Genomic DNA, 14055 nt, shown 5'->3' with positions numbered 1-14055 from the left:
TACTGCATTTGGATGAAGAATTTTATAGCCTCCCGCCCCCCCCCATACACACTTTTTTTAATACTGTTTTTATTCTGATTTCATGAACAAATAGTTACACATTTCAAATCACATACAATCCTTAAAGTTTCACTTTTTTCACTAACTTAATATAATCATGAATCATATTGTACGGTATCTTAATACTTATTATAAAAAAAAACTTAAACAGCAAACGTCCCCCCCCCCCCACCCAAACACACACAACATACCAGAAGATCTGCCACACTCATCATAAATAAATCATGTTTATAAGTACAAAACTTTTTTTGCGCCCGCTTGCTTTGATCTTAGGTCCGTGCCGCGTGCTGTGGCTGAAGGGGGTCATCAAGCTCAATGTGGGTGATAAAAATAAACGAATAGATAGATAGATAGATAGATAGAAAGATAGAAAGAAAGATAGATATATATATAGATAGATAGATAGATAAGTAAATATAAATAAATGAATAAATAAGAATATAAATATATATATATAAAAACAAAATATAAATAGATAAATGTAAATAAATAAATGAAATAAAATAAATAAAAATACTGTACTCTTCATTATTTTAAAGAAGAATGAAACCTTTGGAACAAGGAAGTTTGTGTGAAAACAAAAAAATTATAAAAACAAATTAACGAAAGTTTGAGAAAAATCGGACAAATAATGAGAAATTTATGAGCAATTGAATAATGCAATCACTAATGCTATGGAGGTCCTCAAATTGACAATGCGACAAAGATGTATGATGTCACTTGTGAACAACTCTCCCCATTACATTAGTATATCTTTCACTTAAATTGCCTCTTTTATCACATCTATCAGTAGATCATGTGTTCTTTCTACAGGATGGCATGTGATACAGATTTTTAAAGAATACATCATGGATAAGAGTTTGTATCATCACAAGAAAAAGCTGAAAGAGACATTTTGAGGGTATTTTATAGTCCATCAAAGGGAAAGTTGTTCACATGTGACATCACACATCCTTGTCGCATTGCCAATCAATACCATTGGCTTGGAATATATTCTCTTTATTGAAGGGGCCGTATTTCCAGGCTGGAAAATGATGATAGAGTCAAAATGAGCAAAACCCTAATTCTTCGAGGACGAAATTTGAATGAAGGTAAAAATTAAATGTGAATGGATAACGATCAGCTCCCTAATTGCATATTCATGAATACATGCATAGGCCTAACTGTTTCAACGAAAGAAATGCTAATTTTCAATGTTTTGATAGTCTGATTTTAATTTATCATATTTTATGATCAGAGCGTAATAAATACCTTGTTGGAATAGCTCTATTAACTCAATGCAGAAAAACAGCATTGGATTAGCGCCCCCACGCGACATGGCAGACAAAATGTGACCTCGGCCCAAAATCACAAATCACAGAGCGAAAGTGAGACGCCCAACCCTCAATCTGCCGATTTCCAGGATAATTATTTACGGAATTTCTCACTTTTTGTGTAAAGTTTAACGTGGAGACAGGTATGTTGTGATCATATAGAATCAGAAGTTGAAAGTGAGTGGTTTTCATGTTTGAGTTAGATTTTTAGGAGTCTAGAATCGGGTCGTGATTCCACCGAAAATTGACTTTTTGCACAGTTTTTGCTCATTGCATAGAGTCTAGGCGTACAACGCACTGCTACAGTGCTAGCGCCGCGCCAGGCAACTGCCACTTCGCTGGGTACTGCCAGTGCCAGTGGCACTCCAGTTCGCTGTTCATGCTTGCCTAATTTGAGTGTTAAAATCAATCATGGACCGACTTCAGGTCCATGGTTAAATGGGAAGTAACGAACAGTTACCGTTAGGCTTAGCTCTAGATTATTGACAGAGGCGAGCAACAAAACTGGTGAAGGATTTGCGTGCTGTCGCCAAGCGGAAGACAAAGAAATCAAGATGGCGACGTAAACACGGAAGTAAGCTCTTTCCATCTTTTCAAAACAAATCTCTCGTTTTTTTAATGAATTCTTCTTTAAAAATGAAATCAATATCGCTGAAATGTTGGAAATGAAGTTGGACCCCATGTACATGTTTTAGGGCTAGATCTTTTAGATGGAAAGTAGAATTCTCGGGGGCAAAAGTTTCTGGTTTTGTACCCGTATGTGGGGAAGTATAGGGAGGAAACCCAGGCGTTAGTGGGGAGTGACTCCATACGTACAGTATATAACTTTCACTCCCCAAAACGCCCCAGGCTAGCCATAGCCATAGGCCATGCGAAAGGAGACTCAGTCTCAGGGACAGGGGGTCAGGGAACCTAACATAACGCATAACATGTATGATACACTTTTCAAAAATATGTATCAGGCTTAATTTTGTTCACAAAATATTCATAATTTATACAAAACCAATTCAAGAAATAGTTACCTCATTGACAGCAAGATCGTAAACTATAAAATCATAGACGAAAATGTAAAGTAGGTCAAGGGGTTTCGCCGTTATCGCGATTAGCCTGGGGCGTTTTGGGGAGTGAAAGTTAAATACTGTACGTATGGAGTCACTCCCCACTAACGCCTGGTACTCCTTCCTATGCTTCCCCACATACGGGTACAAAACCAGAAACTTTCGCCCCCGAGAATTCTACTTTCCCTCTAAAAGATCTAGCCCTAAAACATGTATGGCAGTGAGTCCAAACTTCGCGCGTGTCCAAACTTCGCGGACGGTCATTATCTCCAAAACTAGCCAATATCCTTAAAATCTGACATCATCAATGTGAAAAACGACCTAAAATTACCCTTCGCTGAAAGTTTCTTTAGGATTAGTCCAGTATTCATGAAAATATTGGCAAAAGATCGGCAAATTTGTCACCGTTAGCGCCCGTTTTGAAGAAACCAACAAGCATCACGATATCACCATTTTACAAGCAGAAATCATAAAAAATGTGAGTTAAATGTGGTACTAACCGATTCCATAGCATTTTGCCATCAATCTGATATAAATATTTCACTTTTTGAGCTTGAGTCTTTGTTTAAATCTCCACAAAAGCTTTGGTGCGCGAAGTTAGGTCACACTTTTTCTGAACGGTTTTCCAGCTCGTCCCGCATTCGCCGATCGGAATAGAATTTTGAGATCGCGATACCGGCGAAACCCCGTGACCTACTTTACATTTTCGTCCATGATTTTATATTTTACGATCTTGCCGTCAATGTGGTAACTATTTCTTGAATTGGTTTTGTATAAATTATGAATAATTTGTGGACAAAATTAAGCCTGATGAATATTTTTGAAAAGTGCGCGAAGTTTGGACACCCCATCATACATGGGGTCCAACTTCATTTCCAACATTTCTGCGATATTGATTTCATTTTTAAAGAAGAATTCATTAAAAAAACGAGAGATTTGTTATGAAAAGATGGGAAGAGCTTACGGGTGTGTTTACGTCGCCATCTTGATTTCTTTGTCTTCCGCTTGGCGACAGCACGCGAATCGCGCGATTTGCGTGTTAATGTTGATCAGTTGAGTCTTGTCAGAGAGGGAGAGAGTGAACTGAACTTGAACAGGTGTAAAAAAAGTGTCTGAAGAGTTGGAGATCCAACATGTAACTAGTTTACCACCTAAAAATAAATCTCTCAAAGCGTCTGGCACTCATCATGTCCTCAATTCAAGTGCATGTAAATAAGACATGGAAAACCATTTCCTGCTGGCAGATGGTAAAAGTGAATTTACAAGTAGGCCTAGACCTAACAAAATAAATTCATTTGACTTGTTCTGAAAAAATCATGCTTAACGATATCTGACTTTTTTTTCAAGAAATTATTTTTGGAACTGCAAGAAAAAAAAATCACCACTGGTTATGCCATCTTGGCTACTATTAAAGTATTATGGAAAATGATCATGCGATTGTTAGGCTGATCCCTAGCCTAGGCCTTCAGACATTTGAAACCATGCAGTGTTTGGATTGTCTGGTTGAGTATCTGCACAATGTTGTTGACATTGCACAATAGACAGACAATATGCTAGACTTGCTAGTCAGTACTCTGAGTGATTTTTTTTTCAGCAAAGCTAATCCTCCACTTGTTCACTGCTACCATCTGGCCTGTGGAGAATCTACAGGTAGGACTATGGTATGCCAATGCTGTATAGAGCACACACTCTAAAAAATCATTAAAATATCACTTTTGTGACCAAAATTACTAATTTTCATACAGTTTTAATTTATTTATCATTAGTAATGTGGGAATAATTTTTGTATTCACCAGAGCGCTCAAAAACTTGAATTTTGGGCATATTTTTGTGTACGCCCTCTATTGGTGGAAAGTAATATGGCAAGAAAATTTTCATTTTTTATCTCTATTTTTAATTAAGAAAAAATGATATAAAGAATCAAATTTAGATAAGAGCCAAACAGTATGAATTAACAGGTTTAATGGAAACTGTCAGTGTAAAAAAATCAAGCATTTGCCCCAAAGAAAAAGAGAAAATAGGCCAAACATTGCCACCCTTATTTTGTCACACATGGAGATATAACTGAGAACAAGGTTATATTATAACCTTGTTCATTGAATGAGTGTAATCCTCCCATTTTCAAGCCTCCCCACTGTTCAGTTGACCCACAATTAAATGTCTACACAGATTGCATGCAATTCAAGCACATATCTGAACCAGAAAAAAGACCAGTCGTAGAATCCTGATTTAGATCTGTTAAGCATTCAATCAAGTTATAACGTCCTTGGTTCAGCAAGAATATCTTTCAAATTACACTATTTTCGTGACTTTCAAAGACATTTATACTTTTACAACTGAGAAATGAATAACTTATAAAAAAATTGGCAAATCATGGCGAAAAAGCATTTTCAAAAGATTTAGACCTACACTGTACATGTATAATATGCCATAATTTTAGCCTGTCATGCAATTATCTAGAAAGGGCATGTATGAATTTGACTGAATTCAGAATCATCATTTACATGTACTTTGGGGTTTCAAAGTTTTCAGAACCCCAGTTGTCATAAGATTTTTACCAGGTCTCATGATGTATAACTAAACACCCAGCATCATGAATTTACATGTATGTTTCAAACTTATTTCCTACATGTATTCTTCAGTCTATCCAAACTTCCCTCAATTTCTTACCCCATAAAATGTTGGTGCCAATTACATATTATATTTACATTAACTGTCACACACTCCAGGCTCGGTCTGCTGGCATTGCTTTTACATGTAATTGTTTTCAATGTGATATTAACTGTTTGATTGATATCTCATCACGCAAACTTTGAAATAAAATCATGGCACTTATGATAATTCTTGTGTGTTCCCAAGTCAAGCAAGTTCTAAAATTTTCCATCTGGGTTCTTCCAATATTGATTTCTCAGTTCGTTCCCTTATTTAAATGCAAATGTCCGATCTAAGAACAAGAAAATTTTAAGGAATGAACTGAAGCGTTTGCTTCTGTGTAACCGTTGCCAACACTGTACCTTGAGCAATTACATAGATTTGCTTTTGGTTTCAACAACACATTGTTGCAAGCTCAATATTAAGGATTGTGTCAAGTTGACGTTGTACATACAAGTACATACCGATTCTGTGACCACTAAAAGCTTTCTCCAAGAAGCAGAATTTGCTTCAAGCCAAGGCTAGAAAATACAGTTGCTACTTTGTATGCATCCATCTGATATCAAAGGCTTTTGCTTTTTTATATAAAGAAAAGAATTTTGATAGACTCCATGTTATTTCTCAATTATTATCAACCATTTTTCTGTTGTTTACATTGCATTCAATGAGCATACAGTACCTACTTGTACACATGTATAGTCAGAAATTTCAATTAAAAAAATTAAAATGGAAATGTTTCCTATTCACTGCCTGGTTAAAATGGTTAAAAGTCTACCTAAATTGGAAAATATTACTTATTAGTGATAATGGACATACTTTTTTGATAATGAACATTTTTTTTTGCTGTGTACTCATTGGAGTAAAATCATGAGAATGAATAGAATGCCAGAAACAAAGCAATAATAGAACTGTATGAGAGTCTACTTTAATGATACAATTCTTTTGTTTCACCTATTTTTCTGGAGAGTATTAGAATGTACATGTACAAGTATGGTTTTGATCTAAAAAAAAATCATAGAAATTTGATATTATGCTTTGGTAAACACATTGTGTGTTTCATAATTAGATTGAAAATCATTTGATTTACTGGTGGAAGGTCGATTATAAAAGATTGACCTGGAAAGGTCGACTGTGTTTGCCCTGCATTGTTTAGGTAAATTAGGAATATTTAATGGCTGCAATTGTTTTGTTGTGCCCTGAATTATACATGTATGTCTGTGTAAAGTAGTTCATCAGTAATTTACACTTCTGTAAAATGAAAAAAAAGTACAAAATAATTATAGTGTGGTTTCTTCAAACCCATTTCCCATATTCCGTTTCATCCAGGAAACTGTAGGTGCCATTTTGTTGAGACCCGATTCATTGAATTTCAATACCACCGGTTCCTGAGGTCGTAGGAAACCACTCACCTGTAATCCTAATCTAGGTTCCGAAGGAGACTTCCATCAGATCTGTGGTTCCACCTGCTACCACTCCGTTGCTGGGGAAAAGAGACAAAGTTCTTTTTCATCTCAAGGTAAATTCAGATTCATGTCCTAGACATATATATATTTATCACTTGGTCTGCTGTAATGTTGTAAGTTAGAGCAGTTACGGGATCGGAGTTCGGTTCAGAAGTTTTGCTCCTAAAGTCGAAACCGGTTCGGATATCGGATCGGAAGATATTAAAAAACAAAAAAATACATTAAAATTTGTATGTGGCCGGCGCGTGGACAAATGCTGCAAGCTACACTGATGGCAGAATTTGTTTTGATCTCCGACAAAAGCGGAGGAAGAAGATGATGAGTTGTTTTGATCTCCGACATAATCGGAGGAAGGAAAAGAAGATAATGACGTTCCAGCGCACGACACTACTGCGATCAACGATAGGCCACTTCTCTACAACATCGTGGTGATGGCGGAGTCTGTCGTGAACTTTTAGAGGTCGCATTGATTACATGTACTTACCGAAAAAGACGCACTACTATTCGAAATTGTTTCCGATGATATTCACCTTCTCTACAACATCTTAGTGATGGCAGAGGTAATCGCAAACTCTTAAAGGTTGCATGACCTCCAGAAGAAGAGGCACTATTATCCAAAGTTGTTTACGATGATATTCACCTTCTCTAGCAACATCGTAGTGATGGCGGAGGTGATCGTAAACTCTTAAAGGTTGCATGACCTCCCCCAAAAAACGCATTGTTATCCAAAGTTGTTTACGATGATATTCACCTTCTCTACAACATCGTTGGGATGGCGGAGGTAATCCTAAACTCTTAGAGGACGCATAGTCAGATAGTCGTAAATATTACCGCGCATGTCAGCGTGTTCAACTAAATCTTATTTGCCTCCGCTTAAGATCAAAACATATCGACTTCTTGTTGTTTTTCCTCTTCCCATATTATGTCGGAGATCAAAACAAATCATCATCTTCTCCTCCACCTCCCTTTCCGCTAAAATATCGGAGATAAAAACAAATCATAATTTTCTTCTCCTTTATCTTTTTCTTCCACCCCTTTTGTCCGAGATAAAAAAAAAAACACTAGCGCATTTTGACGGCAAACATGTCACCACATTTTTTTTGTCTTGCTATGTTTTGGTTTTTCTGATCCAATTTTTTCCCCACTTGTCAGAAATTGGAGTTTGGATCTAAAAAAGGGGGAAATCGGATCGGATCGGGAATTGGAATAAAAATCGGTTACAACATTAGTCTGCTGTACAAGCAGTTGATCTATTAAAGATAGTACCGTGCATAGGCTCAAACCACTGGTACACATGTATACTATAAATTCAGTTTACATGTAAATGCCGCTTGGTCTACAGTACACTTGGTCTAATACCCACCTTATACAGGAAGTCTAATTTTCATTTAGTCTAATATCCATTTGATCTAATTTCCTCTAGGTCTAATACTTTACATGAAAATTTTGTTAATAAACGTTTCATCTAAACACATACACCTGTACATGTACGTATATATACATGTATATGGAATGAATGCTGTATTAACATACATGTATGTGATATACCCTTAATACAGGAAATTAGACAATAGGCTAGACAATTGGATCAGTAGACAAAGAAGTTGCAAGCAAAGTTGGATCCGACCATTTGGGATGAGACGAAATTGAAAGTAGACAAAATGGGTGCAGAGTGTAGACCCATCGGCAATTTACCCCCAGATATTTTTTAATTTTTACAAATTGATGGCAGGTATTTCTAGGACGAAGAGTTATTGGATGTACATGTAATGTGACAATGGACACCTGAGTCATGAGCTTCATTTACATTGAATGCATAATACTGAAATTGCTTTCTGGTTCTTCAACAAAGATACATGTGCAACAATCGATTGCTCAATTTGACTCTGTCCTTTTGTTAGATTTTAATATTTTTTTTATGGCAACAAGGCTACGTTTCAAAAGGATATATTACAGTTTTATATTTCCAGCACAAAAATATCCAATCAGTAGAGGACTAAAAAACAGAGCAATGAAGTCGTGGCCTTGGAAAGCCCTGTCCTGTATTCTCAAGTGACTTTTTTAGAACTAGACTCATGCATTAAAGTTTACAGTAGATGTATATACACAATAATCAGGAAGTGAATATTTTGAAGTGTGAAAAGAAAACACTATTCATTCAGGGCTCATACATGTACATGTACCCTTGAACCCATGATATTAATCTTGCGATATTTAAATGCATGGTGGCTGATGAAGACGGGCTGTGTTCTTTCTGCAGGTATACATGTACTGTAGGTACCAGAATTTTGTCCCGGGGGGTGGGGGGTAAATTGCTGTACTTTCCCTTACAATTACGCCCAAGCGGAGTGAGTGCGCAAAGCTGAGAACCTGACACCTGTACACCAAAAAACAGGTTCTCGGCTTAGCGCGCTCCCTCGGCTTGGGCATACATGTAATAATAATAGGCATTTATATAGCGCCATCTATCTAGAAATATTCTATTCGGAGGCGTGTTGTTATTATTATTACCCCGGCTTTAGCTCGAGCTGCCTTTCAGCGCTCATGCTTTCAAGGAATTGATCCTGCCGGGTACCCATTCACCTCACCTGGGTCGAGTGCAGCACAATGTGGATAAATTTCGTGCCGAAGAAAGTTACACCATGTCTGGGATTCGAACCCACGACCCTCTGTTTCAAAGTCAGAAGACTTATCCACTGGGCCACAACGCTACAGTACCAAAGGGATGATAGTACGATACAACAGGGAATAGAATTCAATTGAAACCGTCTAGATCTAGACTTATGCCACAAATGGAGGAAAGGATGACAGAACAATCAACAGCAAGCTTTGCGTGCAGCACATTAATGACATTTTAAGTCCTCTCACATGCCAAAGACATTTCTGCCCCAACTGTCCAGTCAGTCATGTCAGTCAGTTCTCTACCTCCCCTGTCATAAATTTGGGTCGCTCTACTTTACTTGGCAGCTGTTCAGAAGAAGGGGAACTAGTCTGACAGTGTTGAATTGATAGGGGGATTGAATTAATTATGAAATCTTTTATACTTTTATGAGCTTTCCCCCTTATCTGTGTACTTGTAGCTGCTGGGTGCTCTCACACCTATCCATTCTCAGAAAATATAGAAAAATTATAGGCCTATATTATTTGCCAGCATGAAAGGAATTCACAGTTTGTAATATCCTGAAAATACAGTACTGTTGGGGCATCATGGTCTGGTGGTTCCGACTCTCCTCTCTCAATCAGTGGGACGTGGATTCGAATCCCAGACATGGTGTGTTTTCCTTCAGCAAGAAATACATGTATACCCACATTTGGCTGCACTCAACCCAGGTGAGGTGAATGGGTACCCATTGGGTACCTAGCAGGATTAATTCCTTGCAATGTGCTGGAAGGCTGCTCGAGCTAAAGCTGGGGGTAATAATAATAATAACAATGCACATCGGAATAATATTTCTAGATAGATTATGCAATTTAAATGCCTATTTGTATTACTATTATTATGCTTATTACTTGTATTATTACTTCCAAATTAATGTACATGTATGTACATGTATTCTTGCAAGAATTTTTCCCAAAGTTGCTGGGATCCATGCATGTACCGTATTTGTAGTGTGAAAGGCAAAGCAAAGTTTACTGTGTCAGGCAAGAAGAATGAGCATCCTTTTGAATAATAATACAAGTTTACACTATGTCTATAAGACAAACTTGTACTACATACATGTATGTACACTTGAAACTAAACTATTAAAAGTATAAAGAATTTAATACCACTACCTGTACTTCACAAAGCCAGTTTTATAAAATCGATAGCAAAAGGGCAGTGTTGGGGATACTTGCTGTATACATGTACATGTGTAGGCCGACATGTACATGTACATACTGGCAATAAAGTACATACATGTAAGCGACGGGCTGCAACCAAAGGTAAACTAAAGAAATTTCACAGAAAAAGATGGAAATAAACCACACTTTAACTCACTTTCAAAACTCCATGGCCCGTATTCTGAAGTCGGGTTTAACTTAAACTCAGGTTTAAAGTATGGATAGCCAATTGTTACACAAATCACTAAAACGGTAGAGATATCATATTTCAGCTCATTTGGATCTAAAATCATGCATAATTGTCTAGGAAGTATAGATAGATGATTGTCTACATCATCAATGAATCAGGAAAGAGCACAGCTAACATAAGAAACATACAACATCAAGCCCCCCACCCCTTCTCCACATGGATCTCAAAACTATTTTCTAGTGCAATGCCAGGTAGAAAATAATTACTGCTATGCTGACTTATATAGTGTGACCTTAATTCGCGCGTTACCTAATTTTGCGCACAGGCGAATACTTCAATATCTACTTAATATTTTGAAAAACTAATATCACCAACAGAAAGAGCAGCTTAAAATCACTCAGAATAGTACTTATTTTATAGATAAGGTCTCTATTAATGAAAATATTGGCAAAACATCAGCAAATTTTGTTAACGTTTGCGTCCACTACGAGAAAATCTGACCTTCTTGACAAGCATCAAGAATTCGCCAGTTTGCAAACGGATGTCTCCAAATATTAAGTAAAATGTGATACCAACCGAATTTATGGCAGTTCAACCTCCATCTGAGACAATTACATTGTATCTTACCTTTTTCTGCTTGATTTCTTTTCTAAAACCTTGCAAAACGATCGTGCGCAAATTAAGGTCACACTTTTTTGACACCTTTTTTCAGCCGAGCACGCACTAGTCGATCGTCATGGAATTTTTAGATCGCGATACCAGCGAAACTCTTGGCCTAGTTCAAATTTCCGTCGAGGTAAATTTGACTTTGGAATCTTGCCTTCCATTTGGTAATTATGATTTTGATTAATTTTGTCTGAATTATGAGAAATTTTGGACTGAAAATCAACTTCATGATAATTTTTAAAATGTGAGCAAATTATGGTCACCCCATATACATGAAGGCCTACACGTAAACACTCTGTACTCTATATTGGTACTTTTCATTTTTGAAATAATAGAGAAGAGCATAGAAGCCTTTTGAAAGTAGGCCTTAGATCTCAAGCCCTTGATCATCATATCAAAACGGATTGTGAATTTGTTCTCAGGAAATTCTTGGTTTCCTGGTTTCGCATTCTACAATATTACTTGCAAAACATTTCAAGCAGAAGCATGGCCCCGTTCACATGAGACACTCTGTGCATGACGAAAATACCCAGATTCCACATGTAGTAGAAGTATGGTTATGTTACTAGCACTGTACATGCAGTTCAGAATAAAAGATAAGACATCATAAGACTCACTCCATTATTGAAGATGTGTGGTGAGTCATATCGTGCTACATGTATTTTCATTGTGAGCAAACAACATGTACATAAAACTAATATTTGAACATGTATTAAAATTGAACAAAAACACACGTAGGCCTACATGCACATACATGTACATGCACAGTACTGTCGTCGTGCACATTTCTGCAATGCGTATCCCTGCAAGACTCCCACTTGTGAGCAAAATTTGCAAATTGAGGGGGAAAAAGTAAGGATTTGCCCGCTTGCTTCCAATCTCTCATTGCTCATTGATGCCAGACCTGAATATACATGTATATTGTAGGGGTCCTTTATTGTTTGCTGGAGTACATTTCAAATAGTTTAACACTGGTCACAATCGAATGGAGTTCTAAGCAACTTTCTCCGTTCTCATAACAGCAAATGGGGCAAAGTTTCACAGGGATGAATAGACAGAATTTGCTTTGTATAAATAATGGTATTTAAATAGCTTTGAGCAACTTCTGTATTTAAAAATACTCTTCAGTTCTCTACATTTTGACAGCCAGTGAAAAGATTATATAGCCTACAGTGTAGGGGATTAATAAGAAAATAGATAAAATAGTCAGGGGCATGCAACAACTTCACATTATCATTGATTTCTTGTACAGTTGTTAAATAATCACAGTATGAAATGGTTAGGGCCTACTAGACTATTGAATTTGAAGAAATGAAGTTTAGAAAATTTAAAAGCTCAGACATGTACACTGTATACGTGTACATGTGGGGCGGTGTGGTCGAGTGGTTATTTTCCCGTCTGTCAGTCAGAGGGACGTGGGTTCGATTCCCAGCAAGAAATTTACCCCCATTTCGTTGCACTCAACCCAGGTGAGGTGAAATGGGCACTGGTAGGAAGTGATTTCTCAAAAAGCTGTGAGCACCGGAATAGAGAGACTAGCTTAGCCAGGTAAGAGTGCCTTGAGCACCTAATACGTATGCTTTATATACAATACAACTTCAAATATCTGCAGATCTACATGTACATGTACAACCATGTAGATTAATATGCACTAAAATACGTACTAGGCTTTCATCTGTAATTCTGTAGTATACTTATTGGTATGCATGCTGACATACATGTACATGTATTTCTGTAGGCCTACCATACAGTGTATCAACTATTTTGTTGAAAATTTCCTGATACATGTAGGCCTCAAGTATTTGTGAGTAGACCGATCCATTCCATTATTTAATTATACAGGAAATGAATAATAATGAATGGATGCGGAGAAATGGAATGTTTACAGTTCAGAGAACATGCTTATTGAACTGGAGCAGGATTGTATTTTCAAGCCAAGGGTTTATTGGCTATTAAAAACGTTTCCATTTAGTAAAAGAATATGTGTGCTTTTTATGTTGATCTTTCATTTTTCAAAATATAGGCCTACATGTTAGAAGCCCATGTACTGCAGGCTTTATATGATGTATAAACTTTGAAAGTTAAATCTTTGTGGGTATCGGTAATCCATGATTAAAGAACAAACAGATATATATTTATAAGCCTAAACTAGATCTACACTACATTTATTTTAAAAGTACATTATATATTGTATTACTGTGTACATTGTACATGTACATGTACATCCACTGTAGTGTTCTTTGCAAGGCCACACCTATGCAATGAATGGGGTCCGTTGAGCCATCCACTTTGAACAGGGGAGGTTTGTTGTGTGTAAATAAAAGGTGCACATTGCTCCAGACAGTCAAAACCCTGTTCTCATTACACTTTCTAAGGCTAATACTGGAAACTTGTCCAAGAAATCAGTTTGGAAGATCGCTTAGCTAGCGTTCCCATTTGATCGCCCGAAAGTGGCTTTCAAAATCACTTCACTATGGGAACGCTCTCAGTGGGGTTTTACGCAAAATTCGAAACCGCAGCTTAGGCATTCTACACGCAGTGTGTGTAGTAGCATGCTCAAACTGTGCTAAGATCGCTTCTCGAAGAATGGTTGTGTCCTCACGTCAAAACCAATTGGACCGTTTGACCGTTCTCATTACATGTTAAAACTAGTTTCCACAAAACTACATGTACAGTACATAGTTTCCAGTATTAGTTTTTGCAAGGGAGTGAGAACGGTGTCACAGTTTACAATCTGAAGCTCTGGCTTTAGTATAGTACGTGACATGTACATGTATTTGGTAAATTGTACGTGTACACTGTAGGTTGTGATTTATTGATATGTGCAGAAT

The 14055-nt window shown here is 37.0% G+C and overlaps 1 protein-coding gene across 2 annotated transcripts in view; it reads left to right on the top strand.

Annotated features, from left to right (window-relative positions):
* Nucleotides 1–1390: 1390 nt before the first annotated feature.
* LOC121429816 (ras-related protein Rac1-like) overlaps nt 1391–14055 on the top strand; it is a 50274-nt gene continuing 37609 nt past the window's right edge. The window contains exons 1-2 of one of the 2 annotated variants that reach the window (XM_041627055.1): nt 1391–1516; nt 6410–6599. The gene's annotated coding sequence lies outside the window, so the exon portion shown is untranslated. Of the gene's footprint in view, nt 1551–6409; nt 6600–14055 lie in introns of both variants that reach the window. The other variant, XM_041627056.1, reaches the window with a different exon arrangement.

This window comes from Lytechinus variegatus, chromosome 16 (assembly GCF_018143015.1).
Source record: "Lytechinus variegatus isolate NC3 chromosome 16, Lvar_3.0, whole genome shotgun sequence".
In the NCBI taxonomy this organism is placed as follows: domain Eukaryota; kingdom Metazoa; phylum Echinodermata; class Echinoidea; order Temnopleuroida; family Toxopneustidae; genus Lytechinus; species Lytechinus variegatus.
The sequence above is the reverse complement of the archived record's forward strand: the minus strand, read 5'-3'. Positions and strand labels throughout refer to the sequence as shown.